General features: G+C 52.4%; 1 protein-coding gene across 2 annotated transcripts in view; it reads right to left on the bottom strand.

Moving 5' to 3' along the window:
* Positions 1–19,696, bottom strand: part of Agpat3 (1-acylglycerol-3-phosphate O-acyltransferase 3) — a 95,093-nt gene that overhangs the window by 54,534 nt on the left and 20,863 nt on the right. The window contains exon 2 of one of the 2 annotated variants that reach the window (XM_045149275.1): positions 14,708–14,768. The gene's annotated coding sequence lies outside the window, so the exon portion shown is untranslated. Of the gene's footprint in view, positions 1–48; positions 149–14,707; positions 14,769–19,696 lie in introns of those variants that run through there. The other variant, XM_004654512.2, reaches the window with a different exon arrangement.

Raw genomic sequence — 19,696 nt, 5'->3', positions numbered from 1 at the left:
GGTGGCTGTGACTTCAACCAACCAGGGCTGGAGAATAGCCATTCTTACCTGCGTCCACAGGCAGGACCCCAGCAGAGCAGTGGGTGACACCAGAGGTGTTTGAGAGGCTGGCAGAGCTGGTTTTATCCCCCTCAGTCCCTCCCACACTGGGCGGGGCAGGACCCAGCCCTGCTGGTCTCTTTCACATGTGATCATATCAGTCTGGGGTTGGGGGGTAGACTGCAAGGGGCTCAGCCAGCCTCTTGCCCACACGCACCAGCATCAAAAGTGGGACCAGATGAGCTGGAGAGATGGTCTTAGAGATTAAGGTGCAGGAGCCAGGTTCAATTCCCCAGGACCCACATCAACCAGATGCATAAGGTGACGCATGAGTCTGGAGTTTGCAGTGGCTGAAGGCGCTGGCACACCCATATTCTTCCTCCTCCCTCCCTTTCTCTCTCTCTCTTTCTCTCTATGCTTCTTTCTCTCTCTCAAAGAAATAAGTAATAAAAAAATAAAACTTTTTTTTTTAAGTGGAACTAGTCAAGCGTGGTGGCACATGCACACCTTTAATCCCAGCCCTCAGGAGGACTGCCAAGAGTTTGAGGCCACTCTGAGACTACATAGTGAATTCCAGGTCAGCCTGAGCTAGAGCGAGACCCTACCTTGGGGGGAAAAAAAAGGTGGGACCACAGCCCTGCAAAGAAGGCACTGGGGAGTCTCCTCCTCTGACTGCCACAGAAAAATCAAAGCTGTGTCCCAGCCATCCCTCCACTCAAAACAAACACTAGCTGGGTGTGAGTTCAAGGCCAGCCTGAGGCTATATAGTGAATTCCAGGTCAGCCTGGGCTAGACTGAGACCCTACCTCCAAAAAAACAAAAGAAAGCCAGGCGTGGTGGCGCACGCCTTTAATCCCAGCACTGGGAAGGTAGAGATAGGAGGATCACCCCTTACCTCAAAAAAATAAAATAAAATAAAAAATAAAATAGCCAGCTATAGAGCCTCAGATGTGGGGCTTGGGATGGGAGGGGGTGAAGAGGAAGGCAAGGGGCTGAAATATCTCTCTCTCAAACCCAATGAGGAGACACGGACACCCAGGTTTCTGGGCTCTGTATGACTCTGCCAGGACCCAGGCCCACTCTCCCTCTCAGCGCTGTGCAGCGCAGGACGGCTCAGCCCTCTGCTGTAGGATGGCCACGGGCTGGGACTGTGCCATGAGCTCTTCAGAGGGAAAAGCCCAGATATGCCTAGCATGCCACCCGCCCTCACCACCGGGTCGCTGTCCACGGGGACCAGGCCTGGCACTGGGGTCTGCATTCTTGAAGGCACACACTCGGGGCTGTGAAGTGACAGGTGTGTGCTTTTAACCCCTCGAACGTCCTGAGCTAGCTAAGGGCAACTGGCGCCACTCCTTGTGGAATCCAGTCCAGACCAGCCCAGAAGGCTCGTTTCTCACATGATGACAAGGTCCACTGCTTTAGGTTGGGGGGGGGGGGACGGGGGAGATAGAGTTAGAGTGACTGGACCCCTGAAGATAAAAAGGGCAGGAAAGTTTGCTGGAAATCAAAGATGATCTGATTTCTTATCTCTTGCCGAATTCCATAGAACTGTTTTTCCACAAACACTCAGGACTCCTCCTGGGAGGGAGGTCTTTCATAGGATTTAAGCGTTGTAACCACTCAAGCTCAGCCCTCAGAACTTGGTGCCAGAGCAAATCTCTTCCTGAGACAGCCCCGAGTCCTAATCAACCAGCTGGCCCTCTGGTTCATCTGGGCCAAAAGACAGCCCGCCACCCTAAGGTTAGAAATACCTTGGGAAGGGGAGGGCAGGCTCTCTCTTTGCTGGCGCTCGCTTGCTCGCTCCCTCCCTCTCTCTCTCTCTCTCTCTCTCTCTCTCTCTCTCTTTCTTTCTCATCACTTGGGAACTCTCTACATAGGCTCCTTTATCCCCTCCAGCTCCCCACGTGGCAGGCGAGGCACTCCTTGAACTTTCTTTTCTCTTTTCTTTCCACACTTTTTCCCTCTGATCCGTATCTGGTCACGTGGACTCCTGAACTGCACGTGGGCTTTGGGGCTCGACATGGTGTACTTCTCTTCTCCCCACTTTGTCTCCCCTCACCTCCCAGCCTTCCCTTTTACATTCCTTTGTAAAATCTGAATAAAATGAGGTATTTAAAAAATCATTTTCTTGCATCTGGAATTGCCAATTCTTTGGTTAGCTTGCAGATATGAGGCTTGGGGTTCCAGGAAGCACCCCAGGACCCCAATTTCCCTGTTACAAGGTGAGCTATCTTCCCGTGGCCTCAGGTTGGTTTCTGGTAGTCACCAGAAAGGTCAGGGGACTAGATACGAGTTCTCTGGTTCCTGGCAGAGCTCCCACAGCTCCTGAGGACAGCGTTTCTGTCTGGTTCTTGCCTTCGACCTGGAGGCCACACCTGCCCTGAGCACTGTGGGCATTCAAGCAAATGACCCTGAGGGCTGAAGGAAAGGATCTATAGCTCCAAGTGTGCACATGTGGTCCTCAAGGGCAGCTCTGAGGTTGGGGTACCTGCAGAGAAGGTGGCTCCACCTTGGTCACAGGTCACATGGGTCAGGGCGCAGGCTGCTTTGTGGCAACCATCCCCCATTGTGCCCTCCTGCCACCAGGGCCTCCTCCAAGCACTCACAGTCCAGCATGAGGTCAGTAACTGCACCTGCCTATGTTAACTGCCCTTACCAGGCCTCCCCCTGGGAGGGGACGCTGACCCTGAGCTGGACCTCCTCCTGGCCCCTCACATGTGCTTAGAGCCGAGAAGGACCCTGAGAGCAGATGCAGACAGAGCCGGACATCTGCCCAGGTTATGGCTCGTGTGGCCCAACCCCGACCATCAGCATGCACAGAGCCCGGTGAGGCCTGGCATGGGCAAGGCCCTGGGTCCTCACTGGGACTCTCCCAAGTGTCAAGTGGAGGCCAGGAATGGGGAGGGTGTGGCGTGGGGAAGGGTCTGTATCAAACACCTCCGCCCACCCCACTAACCTCAAAGGTCAACATTTCATGGCCCCCCCGATGGCTGGAGCCAACTGTGACCAGAGCCAGCCCTCCCAGGGGCCTAGGCAAGGCCAAAGAACATGGCCTCTCCATGCCCAAAACTAAGCACAAGGTTCCCGGGGGGAGGGGGGTCAGTGTGCCTTCACCACCAGGTCCAGAGCTGCTCTCTATGTCCAAAAGTGAAACGGCAATCAAACTGTTTCACGGTGGGAAGATCAGCTCAGGGAACAGCGCACAGGGCTGACTGCTGAGAGCCACAGCGCCAGCCCTGCCCTTGGGGTTTATTATCAGCCGTGAGCAATGCCACCAAAAGCACCCAAGACCTGAACCCATCCAAAGCCACTGATGCCAGGATGAGGCCCAGGCTACTGACCCACACGGGTCTTCCCCAACCACACGGTACCCCAGCGGACAAATGCCACACACACGCTGCATCACATATAACCACAACACACAATGCACACACACTCTCATATATACGTGTGAGGCCTTCCCCAACCTCGCAGCTCTCCCGCGAACACACACCACATCTCACACACACACACACACACACACACACACACACACACACACATCCACACTGCTTTCACTCACATCCACACCACACACACACTACGCACATACACACGTGGGTTCTCCCCAACCTCACAACTCTCCAGTGGACACACACGTATGCAAACCACATCACACACACAGCACACAAATACCATCCACACACTTATAACACACACACGGGTCGCACACATGCCACACACACAGTGTACACGGACAGCACACACAATGTGGACGCACATGTGAACCAGCCTCTGTATGTTGCTGCCGAGCTGCGGAAGGGCGTGAACATCGGGCTGGGTCCCCAGCTCCTGGGACAGGGAAGTGATGGGTCAGGAGAGAGGCCCGGCCTCCGGAACAGGTCCCTGCTGGAGCACAGCTGCCCTGCAGCAATGGTGCGTTCATGCTACGAGTGCCAAGCTCCTGGTTTGCCAGAGAGGACCCCAGCCCAACCCCAGAGCCCTGAGGACCTCGGTTCAGAGGCGCCTTGAGGCTGGAAGCAACCGTTTGGAAACATCGGGCAACGAAGCCTTCACACTATTTGGGGAGGAAACAGACGCAGACGCGCTTCTCTGAGCAAAGCTCAGCCGAAGGCGATGAGGGTGGACTGAAGGGAGGGGGAGGGGCAGTGACCAGACGGGAAGAGTGAGAAAAGACAGGAGAGCTAGGACGAGGCCAGCAAGGCAGCAGGGACAGAGGGGAGAGGGAGGAAGACAAGGAGGAAGAGGAAGAGGAAACAAAGAAAAGGGAAGAGCGAGGTGGCGGTGGTGACAACAATGGTGCAGAGCGGGACTCACAGACACAGGGCTCCAGACCGTGGCGTCATAAAGGTGCCAGTGGGTGAGCCAGACGCGAACACAGCAGCCAGAGTCCCAGTGGAAAGACTGCGATTAGATCAAGGCACGGTCTCATGCTGCCCAGGCTGGCCTCAATCTCACTATGTAGCCAGGGGTCACCTTGAACTTCTGCCTCCTGCGTGCAGGGATTCCAGGTGTGTGCCACACCCACGCTAAGGATGGAACCCAGGGCTTCACACATGCTGGTGTCGCCAGCAGCAGCCAAGGAAGAGCCCGAGGCGGCTCAGTGACACCGTGCCCGTGGTGGCTGTGAGCCCTGGGCAGAGGGACAGAGCAGGATGGTGGAGGGTGGTGAGGGCTGATGCAAAAGGCAACAGATAGGTGACAGAGGCCCCTGTCCCTCACGCCCTTGTGAGAGAGACAACAGGGAAGGAGGGCACAGGGTGAGTTGGTGAAAGCCCACAAGGAAGAGAAGCTGGGGCATCGCTGTGTGCAGAGCGGACCCAGGAAGGGCGACGCCAGGCCTACCATGCATGGAGGAGGGCATCCCAGGTCCGGGGAGCCTGGATCCGGGCTGGGGCAGACAAAGGTCTTGAGTGCGGCTGAAGCGGATAATCGCAAAAGAAAACATGGGCCCCGACCAGCAGGTGGCGCCACCAAAACCCAGCGCACAACCAGAACCCAAGGTCCCCCTGGGAAGCCGCCTGGGAAGGGCCTGGACTCTGGGCCACTCTCCAGACACAAGGGAAAGACTGCGGCCAGGGCCACAGGCACGGTGAATGCTGGGAGACTGGACAGGTTTGGCTCCAGAAGTTGGTGTCAGAACTGAGTGATACAACCCACAATACTTATGCCACTAGAAACTCACATTCTCAGACAAGCAATCCCAGTTCTTATCTACGAGCCCAGTGACCCCAAAACAACTTTCATAAAGGAAGAGAGGCCCCGAGGCAGGCTGGACACCGGAGGGGTGGGCACGCCTCTCTTCACCCAAGAAGGAACAAGCGGCCAAGGCTGGGCAGAAACAGCAAAGTTATGGGCCATGGGGTCTGTGCTGACGAGAGGAGCTACTCTTTCTGCTGTCCATGGAAGCTCAGCAGTTAAGGCGCATGCCTGTGAAGCCTAAGGACCCAGGTTCCATTCTCCAGGTCCCATGTAAGCCAGATGGACATGGTCGTGTATGCGTCTGGAGCTCGTTAGCAGTGGCCGGAGGCCCTGGCATGACTATTCTCTCCCCCCACCCCCACCGTCTCTAATAAATAAATAAATAAAAATCTTAATAAAAGAATGGCCCTGCAGGGCTGGAGAGATGGCTTAGCAGTTAAAATGTTTGCCTGTGAAACCCAAGGACCCAGGCTCAATTCCACAGTACCCACATAAGCCAAATGCACAAGGTGTTGTATGCGTCTGGAATTTGTTTGCAGTGGCTAGAAGCCTTGGCATTCCCATTCTCTCTCTTTCTCTGTCTGCCTCTTTCTCTCTCAAATAAATAAATAAAATATTTTTAAAAAATGGCTCTGTGTTTATGAAGAAACTACCAAAGGAATTTATAACAAAATCAGTAACAACATCCAAAAAGGGGGGGGGGCGCTGGAGAGATGGCTTATGGTTAAGGCGCTTGCCTGTGAAGCCTAAGGACCCAGGTTCAATTCTCCAAGTCCTACATAAGCCAGATGGACATGGTGGTGCATGCATCTGGAATTCGTTTGCAGTGGGTAGAGGCCCTGTCAGAGTCACCTCTCAGAAGTTACCAACAACAGGTGATTTCACAACAGAATCTGCCAGCGCTGGCAAAACAGACTATAGGAACACCATTTAGCGCCCCCCTCCTCCGCCCCAGCTGCAGAAAAAGGAGGGCACTGCCAGGGCTTTTGGTGAAGCCATTGCACACAGCCCCCAAGGAGATGGGTACCGATGTGGGAAGAATGTGAACTCAGCACTGCTCTGAGTTGACCATGCAAGACCATGTGGGCCCAAACCCTGCAGATCAGCAGAGGGGTCTGTTGCCCAGGTTCAGAGAGAGGTATAATTTCCTCATGTTGCTTTTTTTTTTTTTAGAGACAGAGAGAGAAGGAGAAAAAGAGAGAATGGGGGCGCCAGGACCTTCAGCCTGCTACAAATGAACTCCAGGCGTGTTCGCCCCCTTGTGGAGCATGTGTGGCATTGCATGCTTGTGTCACTGCATCTGGCTACTGAGGCTGGAGATTGGAACATTTAAGTTCTTAGGCTTTTCAGGCAACCTCTCCAGCCCCCTCATATTATTTATTTGCATAAAGGCGGAGCCACAGACAGGAGGAAAAAAAACACAGGTGCGTCGCTGGCTTGGACATCGGAGGGACATGCACAAACAAGGCCGCTGCCCTTCTTAATCGCAAACATAGGGTTTTCTTACAAAAATGCCACTGAGTTCACTCATATGGGCTGGTTGCTTCACCTGTTAACACTTCCGTCTTTTTCTGGTGGTGCTGGCCTGGCACATGCTGAGCTCACTGCAGGTGCACCATTGATGCTTTCAAGTGCAATAACAAATAAATGTCTTCAAGGCCTGTCTGCTTCTTCGCATGACAGTGCAGCAGGAACAGCTGCCCAGCATGGCACTCTGACTTTTTGGAGTGGTGCCCCCACATAGGGGCTGGCAGGGTGAAGCAGGTGATTTACCAGCACCCCTGGCTCCATCTCTGGACGTGAGAACGTCTGCTTCCCACAGCTACGTTGCCCAGGGGTGGGGAACTGCCCCAGCTGGGAACAATGACTCTAACTCACACAGACCAAAGCTCCTCTGGTCCTTGGGCATTCCTTTGAGTGCCACTGCTTGGACCTCAGGAATGCCATGTAAAACCCCTCTTGGGAGCTCAGCAGTGCCCTGCAGCCATCTGGGTTGTCATGGGGTGACCACCCCAGGGTCCGTGGCCTGCCCCAATAATGATTTGCTACGAGGAAATCTGTTAACAGGTCACTGCATTTTTTTCTTTTAGAGAGAACACTAGATAGTAATAATAAAATTCTAATAAGACTAAAGTAGGGGTCAATTTAAAATAACAGACACACGCGTTGCATGCACTCACTGTACAGGTGCCTGTCAGGGGCCAGCTCTTCTGCCAGCATGATTCCCATGGGGGGATGGACACAGGAAAGATTGAGAACAGGACCAAGGCCTCAGCCAGGAGCAGGTAAGACACAGATGAGCAAACTGACACCAGACTCAAATTTACCAAACAACCCAAAATGCTAGGATCAAACGTGGCTTATCCCCGGAAGGGTTCGCTGTAGAAAATCAATGTGTCTATTGACAATAAGAGATAAAGGGAGAAAAACCACAAGGTCTAGCTGGATGTAGAAAAACAGATTGTAAAGTTCAATGTTCTCAGAACTGCTCAAGGTCTCTGGACCCCTCCTGCAGCTGGGCTGAGATGGAGAAGTACAAAAGGAGGAACCAACCGGTGAGGTGGAGCTCGCTGGAGTCCCAGCTCCAGGAAGGCCGAGGCCAGAGGACCACTGGAACCCAGGAGTTGAACATCAGCCAGGACAACATAACAAGCGCTCTATGCCCCCTCCCCACGCACTCACTGTGCTCAAAGATTAGAGGAGGAAAACTTCAAAAGCCCAAAACTATTCACCATCTTTCTGCATAGGACATCCAAGACGTTCTCAAGTATTAGAAATAACGAAAGTTCCATGGGCTACTGAGTGGAGAACAAAGCACTCCACACAGGTAGCCCCAGCCTCCACTGGGGTCCACACAGAACCTAGGGGCCCCTCCTTCAGGTCCATATGGTCCCCAAGTCTCTGCCTGCTCTAAACAGACCTCCTCCAGAGTTTATGCGGTCCCTAAACCTCTTCCAAGGTCCAGGCAATCCCTGGGCCTCCTCCACAATGTATGCAGTAGCCAGCCCCTCCACGGGAAAACTCCATCTTCAGTCTGAGGGACAAGGAAGACAACAAGATAATGCTAAAAACGAGGGTGGCCACATACGCATGTCCCCTGACTTGGTATGACCAGGTTCTGGGCCGTATAGGCTGGACTGAGGCCCCAAGCCCCTGCAGCTCTGCCCAGCTCTATGGACTCACTTCCTGACTCCAGCTCACACTCAGTGATCAGGGGAAACTCAAGAATCACACCTGTGAGATGACTGAGACACCTCTCAGATGTCACCTTCTATCTTTTTCACCAAGATCCCCCATTATACAAAGCAAGGCCAGCCCGACTACGTGTGTTCGGGCCCCGGAGCTTCTCCTGGGCTCCAGGGAAAGGCTCGCTCTTAATGGACTCGCTAAGAGGTCAGGTGGAGCCCAGCAGATGGTAGATGTGAGACAAGACCCATGACGTTCAGGCACAGTGACCCTGTGAGCAGGCACAGCGACCCTGTGGGCAGGCACAGCAGGCCAGGCCTTTCTCTTCTGCCGGCAAGGTCGGTCTTGCAGACAGCTGCAGAAGAGAGGTGTTGCTGACGGACACTGGTCACACAGGTCAGAAAGCCCATGGAAAGGTGTGTGCGTAAGTCCTTTAACTGCACCGCACCAGGTCACACTGCACAGTGCTTGGTGTCCCAGGTGACAGACACTCCTCGGTGGGGAGGAATCCACAGCCCAGACCACACACCACCAGGAGCCGCTTGTCACTAAGAAACCAACACACGGCGCCGGCTGGAGGGACAGATGCAGACAGCGGGCTCCGCACCGCGGAGGAGGCAAAGTCCACCTTCTGCAGAGGCGGGCAGACCTGGGACAGCCTGCAGCTTCGTGGAGGCTGCATCTGCTGCGCTTACCTGGACAGGTGGCCTCTGACCCCCAGCCGGCCCCTCCCAGGAGGGCGAGCCTGCCAGGTCTACGCTGCTCCCCATGCCGCAGACACAGTTCAAGTCCCAAGAGCCCTTCTGGGTCTCATCAGCCCAGCTGGCGTGGGGGAACTATGCTGAAACCATCGCGCACCCCGAGGTGTGTGCGCAGTGCTGCGCATCCTCAGAGCAAGCGCTCCAGGACCCGAACACGAAGGGTTTCCCGAGGAGCCTGCGCGCCCCGAAGGACTCCAGCACGAGTTAGGGCCCAGCCGTGCGAGCATGCACGGGGACAGAGGCGTGCCTCGGAGCCTTGAGCGCTCCTATGTGCTTTTCTCAACCTCTGGAAGGTTACCTACAAACACCTGCGGGTGGTCCCCTCCCAGAAGAGATTCCAGAAGGAAGAAAGAACACAACTTTATTTATTCGATTTAGTTCTGTGTTCAACCTTTACGAGCTTATGTTATTTCCATAGTTAAAGTTTAAAGATTAAGAAAAGAAAGTCACTTGCCCACAAACGAGGCACCTACCTTTTGTCTCTGCAGTGGTTTTGATAGTATAACCAAGCCCCAGGACTGATACAATTTGCCTCTTTTTTCAAAAAAAAAAAAAAAAAGTGCTTATCTTGCAGGACCTCTGCCATTCCTAGAAACAGCCTGGCAGGGCAAAGCCTGTGCCTGTTGCTCTTCCCTCAAGTCACCCTCAGAGCGCAATAACATAACCCTGTTTGCCACAGCAAGGCTGAGCACCAGGTCCCCATCAAGGCTTTTCGGAACCCTCGTCTCTGCTTCCAGAGGGAATCTCACTGTCAACCCAACACCCTGTCCAAGTTGGGACCTTCAACACCACCCCCAGAGAGAGGCTGCAGACAGGTCAGTAGCTGCTGTACCAGCTTCTGTCCCCCAAGTCCCCTGGACGGTCTGAATGACTGTCCTTTGAGGATTTATCTTCTAAGACTCTGCGATGGGATGTGGGGAGGGGGTCTTTATGCCAGAATGTGCTTCCAGTCTTAACCATGAAAGAACAAAATTTCCAAGACCTGCATGGCCTGCTCAGAGGGCCCTGAGTCCCCCGAAGCTCCTACCTTGGGAGCAGCCGTGTGCAGGCACCTGGAGCTCACACTTCACCCCCTGTCCACCTGGGACCCATGCAGCTGGCTTCGGGGAGACTATGCGGGGCAGTGGACTGGCCTCTGGGGACAGAAGAAGCCCCCATACTCTGCTCCACAAAACTGATGAGTGCAGACCAGACCCGAGCCGGCGCTGGAAGAGCCTGAGTGTCGGGGGAGGGGCGCTCAGCACACTGAAAAGACACACAGGTGTCTAGCAAGGCTTGATGGTGCACGCCTTTAATCCCAGCACTGGGGGCACAGGTAGGAGGATGGTCTTGAGTTCAACGCCACCCTGAGACTACATAGTGAATTCCAGGTCACCCTGGACTAGAGTGAGACCCTACCTCGAAAAACCAAAAAAAGAAAAGAAAAGAAACAGCAGCCAGACCAAATGAGCCAATAGGTGCAATAGTGGCACATCTGTCATGGTGGAAACCAACTGCCCTCTAATTGGACTGGAGGCCCCTCCATGGGAGGGAATACATCCCTGATACTGAAAACTTAAAACAGGGGTAGTCATGAGCCCTAGGGGTGTAACATCAGCTGATGTCTGGCTAAATGTATATACTATGCTCATCAAACTGCCCAATAAGCACTTCTCTTAATGTTCATACCCTTATATTAATGCTACTCTCACTTTTGATAGAGAATCTTCTCTTTTCAGATGGCAGTGACCTTGGGGTGACTCAGAAGGTATCATTGGTGATGGAAAGAAGTGACAGGAGTGCTCAGTACTGCAATATCTCTATCACACCTTCCAAGGGTCAAGGTCTAATGCAGAAGATGTGGCATAAAGAGTGTACAAGCCAAAGGAAGGGCAGGACTCCTTACAATGTGCTCCTCCCAGACACAAATGGCCTGGATATCCATGACCTCACAGTGCCTGACACTACCTACACCAGACCATCATAAGAGGAGGAAAAGATGATGACATCAAAATAAAAGAGAGACTGATTGAGAGGGGGAGGGGAATATAATGGAGAATGGAGTTTCAAAGGGGAAAGTAGGAGGAGGGAGGGTATTACCATGGGATATTTTTTATAATAATGGAAACTGTTAATAAAAATTTGAAAAACAAAGAAAGGTGTCTAAAGTCCTCCCAGAACAGGAGGAAGCCAGTGAGGAGTGTGTGCGAGCCAGGTTCCAAGGACAGTCAGCAGAGTCAGCAGAGAGGCAGACAGGCGCCCTGCTCTGCGCATGTCCTGGCAGAGGCTCTGCAGTGGTGAACAGATACTCCCCTGTGTGCACGTCTGCGGATGCCCCCATGGGACACTCAGGGGCGCGTGGACCTCTAGCCTTTCGTGATGACCAGCAATGGACTCCTGCTTCACTGAGGTCTTGGCTCATGGTGGCTGGCATGTGCCAAGCACCAAAAGTCTGCCTGGGCACAGGCTGCTGCCACAAGGAGAAGAACGGGGCCCAAAGCTGCCCTCAGGGCCATGGCAGAGGAAGGGGATTTGAATGTGCATAGTGTCCCTGTGGTCATGAGGCTCATCCTGAACCTGCTTCCTCATTTGGAGAGGAAAACGCAGGTGACAAGCTCTGCTCCCCAGGCATCGAAGGTCAAAGAGAGAGCAGGAAGGGATTTTTTTTTTAAATTTTTAAATATATTTTAGTTATTTGAGAAAGAGAGGAAGAGGCAGATAGAGAGAGAGAGAATGAGTGTTCCAGGGCCTCTAGCCACTGCAAATGAACCCCAGACATATGCGCCCCCTTGTGCATCTGGCTTACATGGGTCCTGGGGAATGGAACCAGGGTCCTTAGGCATCTCAGGCAGATGCCTTAACCACTAAGCCATATCCCCAGCCCCAGGAAGGGATTTTAAAGAGGTCAGCAGAGCAAGAAGGCAAGCAGCAGGCCTGGCAGTGCCCCAAGTGAACAGACCTGGGAGTCTCCCCTGAGTCACGAGTCTCTCCTGTCCCATTCAGTCACATGGCCTCAAGCCACTGCTCTGTCCACCGAGCCCCCGAGGGTACAGGCATGAGGCCACGTTGAGCAGGCAGATGGCCAGTGACCTCCTCTCTCCACAGAAGAGCTTACTTCCTACAGGAGCTGCAAATCCCTAAAATGTTGGCCCCAGACCCCCCAGATAACACTGGCCTTGACGCTGGACAACCCACCACGGGCCACGTGGGAATGCCAGCTTCATGGGCCTGCCCTGGGTTGTACTTAAAGCACAGCACCAGCCTCTCTAGAAAGCTCCGCCCTTCCTGCAAAGCCCGGCAAGGGACAACCTGGGCTCCAAGTTCGGGTGTGGCAGGTGAGCGGACCTGCCCTGTGTGGGCGCAGCTGGGCTCCACTGAGGCACGAACTCCCCAAGATCCTCTGTGTCGGGAGTGATGTTACCTGGTCTGGACACTTCGTGGTTTCAGGCAAGAACAAAGCTTACCACAGTGTCTCCATCACGGCTTGGAAAGCCTCTCTGAGACTCTGGGGCCACCCAGCACCCCCTCCATCACTGAGGATCTAGAAACAGGGATTCCAGCACCCCACACTGGGACGGGTCGCTGGGGCCTGGACAGCCATCGGCTATTTGGACTCCTCTCAAGAGGTGTCAGGTTCACATTGGAAATGAACATCTTGCTGAAAGCTTCACTGTTAGTGACAGGCTAGTGGGGCAGAATGTGGCCCAGGACCATCTGAGGGTCACTGCGAGTCACTTTGTGAAGGTCAACCAACCTGGACTACAGATCCAACTCAGGAATCACACCTGGCTCTTTGGCAGATCAACAGCATTCCCAACCTGGTACTCTCCTTCCTACTTCTTTCTTTATTTATTTACTTTTCTTTCTTTCTTTCTCTTGGTTTTTTGAGGTAGGGTTTCACTCTAGCCCAGGATGATCTGGGACTTACTACATAGTCTCAGGGTGGCCTCGAACTCATGGCGATCCTCCTACCTCTACCTCCCGAGTGCTGGGATTAAAGGCGTGCGCCACCATGCCTGGCTTCTCCTTCCTGTTTCTTACCAGGAACCCAAGTTCCACCTTTATCCCACCCTGGAATTCCTGCCTTCCCCAAAGCCAGACACTCAATACCTATGGGTCCCTTTAAGCAGGCTCTACGTTATGGTCATTCAGCCACCTCCCCAAAGACACATATACACAGCCCCTGAACTGGCCAGGCTCTCTGCCCACACGCTGCACCTGGGCCTGGATGGAGTTTAGCTATAAGACACTATGTATTTGGTTTTCCTTGGTGCCAAGCAATGGCTTGCAAGAATGTAACACAGTGTAAGCAAAGTGTCCAAAAATAGCAGAAAGAGTCCATTTACACTTGCTGGTAACAACGGTGGAGGAGGGCTGCTCTGAACGGTGGTCAGCCAACACTCACGCACACTATCATGACGAATGACTCAGTTCCAAAGAGACACCAAACAAAGTCGTTTCAACATGGGAACAAAGGAGGTTATTTTGGGCCATATAGTTAAACTGCATTATTTCAAGTAAATCACGACTCTAAATAGAGGGAGCACGAGATTAGCATCTAGTGGCAATAATCCTAATTAGACTTGGGGGTGGTGAGTTATTTGTGCTGGCCTGGAACTCATGAGTTTCCTGCCTCGGCCTTCCAAGTGCTAGGATTAGAGGGGTGCACCACCACACCTGGTTCCTGATGATGATTGTATTGTTTAATCAAACAGCGGCTCCCAGAAGACTATTGGCCATAATTTTGACCCAGACAGTTAAATTGCTCGCCTGCTGCCTGCCAGGAACTGGGACTCTGACCTAAACCCATGAACCTGCAGGGGACTGAAGGGGTTCGGCCCAGAGATGGCACTTGACAGGCGGATGTCAGCCCTGTCATGACAGAAAAGCATAAGGCTGTTCCCTGCCGGGCCTGGGCACCATGGCTGTGCCCATGGATCAAGTTCCTGCCATTAGCAGACCCCCAGGACAGCATGGAGCCCCAAAGGAAGAGGGCCCAGGAGCTCAGACTTCTCATAGAAGCAGACACCGACAGGCTGGGCTTCCAGCGCGAGGCACACGCTCTGACCCCAGTGCCCAGCTGGCTGGCTGGCTGCTGCTTTCAAGGCAACTGGTGGGCATCTGGAGCTGCTCTGCTGAGGAGACACCGGGCACAGGCGTGTCCTGGCAGCTGCCTTGAATCTGCAGCTTGGACCCTCCTTGCCCACTTGCCCCTCACAGGAAGGGAACAAAAAAATAAATAAGACAACTTCATACATAGGCAAGTGAGATGCAGCTGCGAGAGAGAGGTCCTTCGGACCGCAGGAAGTCATCACACTGCACAGCTCTTAAGAAAACCAGCAGATAGTTTCAGGGTAGGCAGCGCCTAAGGTCTGCAAGGCTCCATCAGCCTGGGCACCCTGGGTACAAAGACTGACAGCCTTCTGCTGAGCAGAGATAGTCATGTCACTCAGGGGACCCCCAAACCCACGCTGTGCCCAGGAAACAAGAAGGGACATGCAGACACAGACCACGGGGCCAGACACGCTGCCCCTGCTTACCGAGGCACAGGCCGGTGGGGCTGGGCGACGGCTGTCCTCAGGGGTGTTCACCCTGCAGGTCCTGAAACCGAAAGACACACTTGTGAGCGGAGGCACGCAGGTCAGGAAGGACGGCAGGTGGGACTCGGTGAGGCGCCACTTCCTGAGCCCCAGGAGGGCCGCGCGTCACCGAAACTGTCCCACCGACTGCGCCGCTACCCAAAGCCAACGCCGGGATCGCCACCTCCCTCCCGGGCCCCTTTTTCAGACCCACTGCTGCCTGCTACCTGACAGGATGCCAACAGACGGCTCATAAACAAAAAAAAGTCCCAGATGGCCAGAGGCCACGTCCTGGGACACTGCAGGCGACTGCATGGCTCTGCACAGCAGAACGGCCTCGGCCCCTCTGGCTCCCAACACTGCCATGCCTCCCTCTCGTGCCTCTTCCACCCATACCTCCTTGTGGGGCTCGCCCACCCTGCTCCAGACCGTGCCAGCTGGCAGAGGTCAGCACTGTAAAACCCTCTTTTCATTCACTTTAAATTGTGGCAAAACGCACAGCATAAAACTCACAATTTTTTTTTTCCTGGAGGTAGACTCTCACTCTAGCCCAAGCTGGCCTGGACCTCACTCTGTAGTTCCAGGCTAGCCTCGGACTCAGCGACCCTCATACCTCTGCCTCCTGAGTGCTAGGATCAAAGGCGTGGGCCACCACCCCCGTCTTTTTGTCTTTACAGTGCATTAGCTGATGTTAAAGGGGACTAGGGAGATGGGTCAGTGGATAGCGCTTGTCACACGGGCATGACCACCTGAATTCCGACATTCGTGAATCTGTAATCTCAGCATCTCTATGGTGAGATGGGAGGCAGGGACACGAGAATTCCAGAAGCATGCAGGCTAGCTAACCTAGTGTATGAAGCGACAAACGAGATCCGGCCTCAAACAATGTGGAAAGTGAAGACTTGACACCCAAGTACACCCAAGTTGTCCTCTCGCTCACACATGCATGGCAGGCCCCTGCCCTCCCACAAACACACACACATAGATTTTCTTTTAATGTTAAAGGGGTGAAACAAAGGACATAAAATATATACCAAGAAACTAGGAGAGCAAAAAATAAACTCTTGAAGAAAATAAATAATTTTAAAAGCAGATGTGGGGCTGGAGAGCAGTTAAGGCACTTGCCTACAAGGCCAAAGGACCCAGGTTCAATTCCCCAGGACCCACATAAACTGGCACATGTATCTAGAATTCATGTGCAAAAGCTGGAGACTCTGGCAGGCCCATTCTCTCTCTCTTTCTATCTGCCTCTTTCTCTCTCTCAAATACATAAATCTTTTAAAATAAAATAAAAACATTTTAAAAACCAAAGCAGATGGGAATGAGAGAGAAAACACAAAATGAAGCCGGGCGTGGTGGCGCACACCTTTAATTCCAGCACTCGGGAGGCAGAGGTAGGAGGATTGCCATGAGTTCAAGGCCACCCTGAGACTCCATAGTGAATTCCAGGTCAGCCTGGGCTATAGTGAGACCCGACCTCGAAAAACCAAAGTAAGTAAGTAAATAAATAAATAAATAAAAACATAAATAAAAGGAAGAGTTGGTTAAGTGTGGTGGAACACACCTTTAATCCCAGCACTCAGGTTGCCAATATAGGAGGTCACAAGGTTTGAGGCCAGCCTGGACTAAAGAGTGAGTTCTAGGTTAGCCTGGACTAGAATGAGATCCTGCTTCAAAAAAATAAATAAATAAAACAGGGGCACAGTGGCTGGAGAGATAGCCCAGCAGTTAAAGGTGCTTGCTTGCAAAGCCTGTCAGCCTTGGACAGGATTGATAACATCAGTTTGATTCCCCAATACCCATGTAAAGCTAGATGTACAAAGTGGCACACATATCTGGAGTTTGTTTACAATGGCAAGAGGCCCTGGTGTGCCTACACACAATCTTCCTCTCTGGACGTGCCTGTTTCTTTCTCAAATAAACAAATAAAAATATTGTGTTTTTTTTTTTAATTTAGTGCTAGAGAAATGGCTTAGTGATTAAGGCACTTGCCTGCAAAGCCAAAGGAACCAGGTTCAGTGCCCCAGAACTCACTTAAGCCAGATACACAAGGGGGTGCATGCATCTGGAGTTTGTTTGCAATGGGTAGAGGCCCTGGTGCACCCATTCTCTCTCTCTCTCAAATAAATAAAGAAAAATATATATTTTTTTCAAGATAGGGTCTCACTCTAGCCCTGGCTGACCTGGAATTCACTATGGAGTCTCAGGGTGGCCTCGAACTTGTGGCAATTCTCCTAACTCTACCTCCTGAGTGCTGGGATTAAAGACATGTACCACCACACCCGACAAAATAAAATATTTTTTAAAAAGATTTAAGGGGCTGGAGAGATGGCTCAGCAGTTAAGAGATACCTGCTTGCAAAGCCTAATGGCCCAGGTTTGATTCTCAGTAGTCACATGAAGCCAGAAGCACAGGCAATGCTTGCATCTGGAGTCCATTTGCAGTGGCAGGAGGACCTGTGTGCTCATTTGCTCGCTCTCCCCCTTCTCTTTCTATCAAATAAAAAAAAAAATTTAAAGCTGGTGTAGTGATGCACGCCTTTAATCCCAGCACTCAGGAGGCAGAGGTAGGAGGGTCACCGAGAGTTTGAGACCACCCTGAGGATACAGAGTGAATTCCAGGTTAGCCTGGGCTAGATTGAGACCCTACCTCAAAAAACCAAAAATAATAAAAATTTTAAATACTGGACTGGAGAAATGGCTTAGCTGTTAAGGCACTTGCCTGCAAAGCCAAAGAGATCCAGGTTCCATTCCCCAGGACCCACATAAGACAGATGCACAAGGTGGCGCATGTGGCTGGAGTTCATTTGCAGTGGTTGAAGGCTCTAGCATGCCCACTCTCTCTGTTTCTCTCATCTGCCTCTTCCCCCCCACCACCTCAAATAGATACTAATGGATTAATTTGCAAACATGGCTCTCCGGGCAGGTAATCCCAGCACATGGGAGATGAAGGTAGCTCAAAATCAGCATCAATTATATAGCTAGTTCAAGGACAGCCAGGGATATGTGAGACCCCGTTTGAAAACAAGCAAAAACCTTACAGCTCAGCATGATGGCACACAGCTGTGATTCCAGCATGTAGGAAGCAAAAGCAGGAAGGCCATTTCAAGTTCAAGTCCAGCTGGGTCTACATAGCAAGTTTTAGGCCAGAGAGGGCTACATAAAAAAAACGATGAAAATATATTTAAGAAGAAAAACTGAGGTGTAAGTCAAACATCCACCAAAAAGAAAATATCGCCCCAGTTCAGAGAAGTGCCTTCTACAGTGAGATCCTGAGAACACTCAAGGCAGACATTTCCATCTGTCCTGAACTCCCCCAAGGTATTAAAGAAAAGAAACATCTGCTCCCTGCACAACACATTTGGCAGTAGTTGAACCTTCTCACCAAGAAGCAGAATGAATAGGCCATTACTGGACAGTCTCTTGCATAAGCAGACACCAGAGGCCTTCCTCACATGCTGCAAGCTGATTTAATTAGATAATCTAAATGAAATGTTGCCTTTAATAGTAAAATTCTAGGATTTGCTTTGTTATTTTGGACAGATATCTCCTTGTGTAGTCCAGGCTGGCTTGGAACTCAGGCTGGCCATGAATTCAAGATGCTCTTCCTTCAGCCTCTAAAGTGTTGGGATTATGAGTCTATACCACCACATCCTGGCTGAAAAACAAAATATTTTCTTATTTTACACATTAAAAATAATGATGCTTAGCTGGATGTGGTAGCACATGCCTTTTAATCCTAGCACTCAGGAGGCAGAGACAGGAGGATCACTGTGAGTTCGTAGCCGGGGACAACAGAGTAAGTTCCAGGTCAGCCTGAGCTACCTTGAAAAAACTAAGAAAAGAAATTCACAAATAAAGGAGGGGACCTGAGCTCCTTCCAATTCACGGCTGCATGGAGAGGAAGTCCTGAGACAGCGGCGCAGGCCCCAGCCCCTGGCATTCATTCCAATCTGAGTTCCGGGAGCCCAGAGCCACAGGAGTGGCCATGGGACACACCACCTCCTGGATAGCCACCCATCCCAAGGCCAAGGGCAGAGATGACAGGCAGAACTAGGCAGCTGCCTCGGTGAGCCCCTCAGACATCTGCACACCCAAAGACAACTTAAGCGTCCTTTCACGGGTGCAACTGTGCACCCCAAGGACACTGAAGTTGCCAATGGACAGGTACTTGCTGTCATAGGAAGGGAACACACTGCTGCACCCGGCATGGGTCCCAGCAGACACCAGCTCTGGGAGTTTGGAGCTGGATTCCTGCCTAGACAGACTCTATACACCTGGTTTCCAGGAACGCTGCACCCCAGCACACACAAGGAAGGGAGGGAGGGAGGGAAGGAGAGAGGGAGGGAGAGAGGGAGACAGGCAAGCTGGCTGATTTTGCCTCAGCCACCCATCCAGGAACCAGTGGCCACTCCTGGCCTCTCAGTGCAGCTTGTTGATGGGGACCAGTCTGCCCCCCACATGGATATGTCCCAGTGTTTCCAATATGGAAATGGGTCTCATTTTGATTCCAGATGTAGTCTACTTCCAGTTTTGTTTTTTTTTTTTTAACTATTTCTGCAGGTACAAGGGATGGTATTAAAGAACTTCATGGTAGCAATAATCACCAAAATATTCACCTCACACTCATGGTGCAGAGACAGGGAGGCCTGTCCCACACAAATGTGATGAACTGCTCAAGTTTATTTTCACATACATGTGCTGCATCCCCACATATAAAAGAGGCGAACTCTCCTAATAGAGACTCAGAAGGAGGACGGGGCTAGAAGGCCAGGCCTGTGCCCTCCAGCACCGGACTTTGCCCAGTGGCCTCCCCGGGGTGCAGGAGCGCAGTTCTCATGCACACAGCAGGAGACAAGGACAAGGTCAGGCTGGCAGAGAGCCTCACCTGCCCTCTGAGCGCTGAGTGGAGTGCCACGGAGCCCCCGCCGGTGCCGGGCCGCCGCCCTCA

The sequence above is a fragment of the Jaculus jaculus genome, chromosome 5, assembly GCF_020740685.1.
Source record: "Jaculus jaculus isolate mJacJac1 chromosome 5, mJacJac1.mat.Y.cur, whole genome shotgun sequence".
Taxonomy (NCBI): Eukaryota; Metazoa; Chordata; class Mammalia; order Rodentia; family Dipodidae; genus Jaculus; species Jaculus jaculus.
The sequence above is the reverse complement of the archived record's forward strand: the minus strand, read 5'-3'. Positions and strand labels throughout refer to the sequence as shown.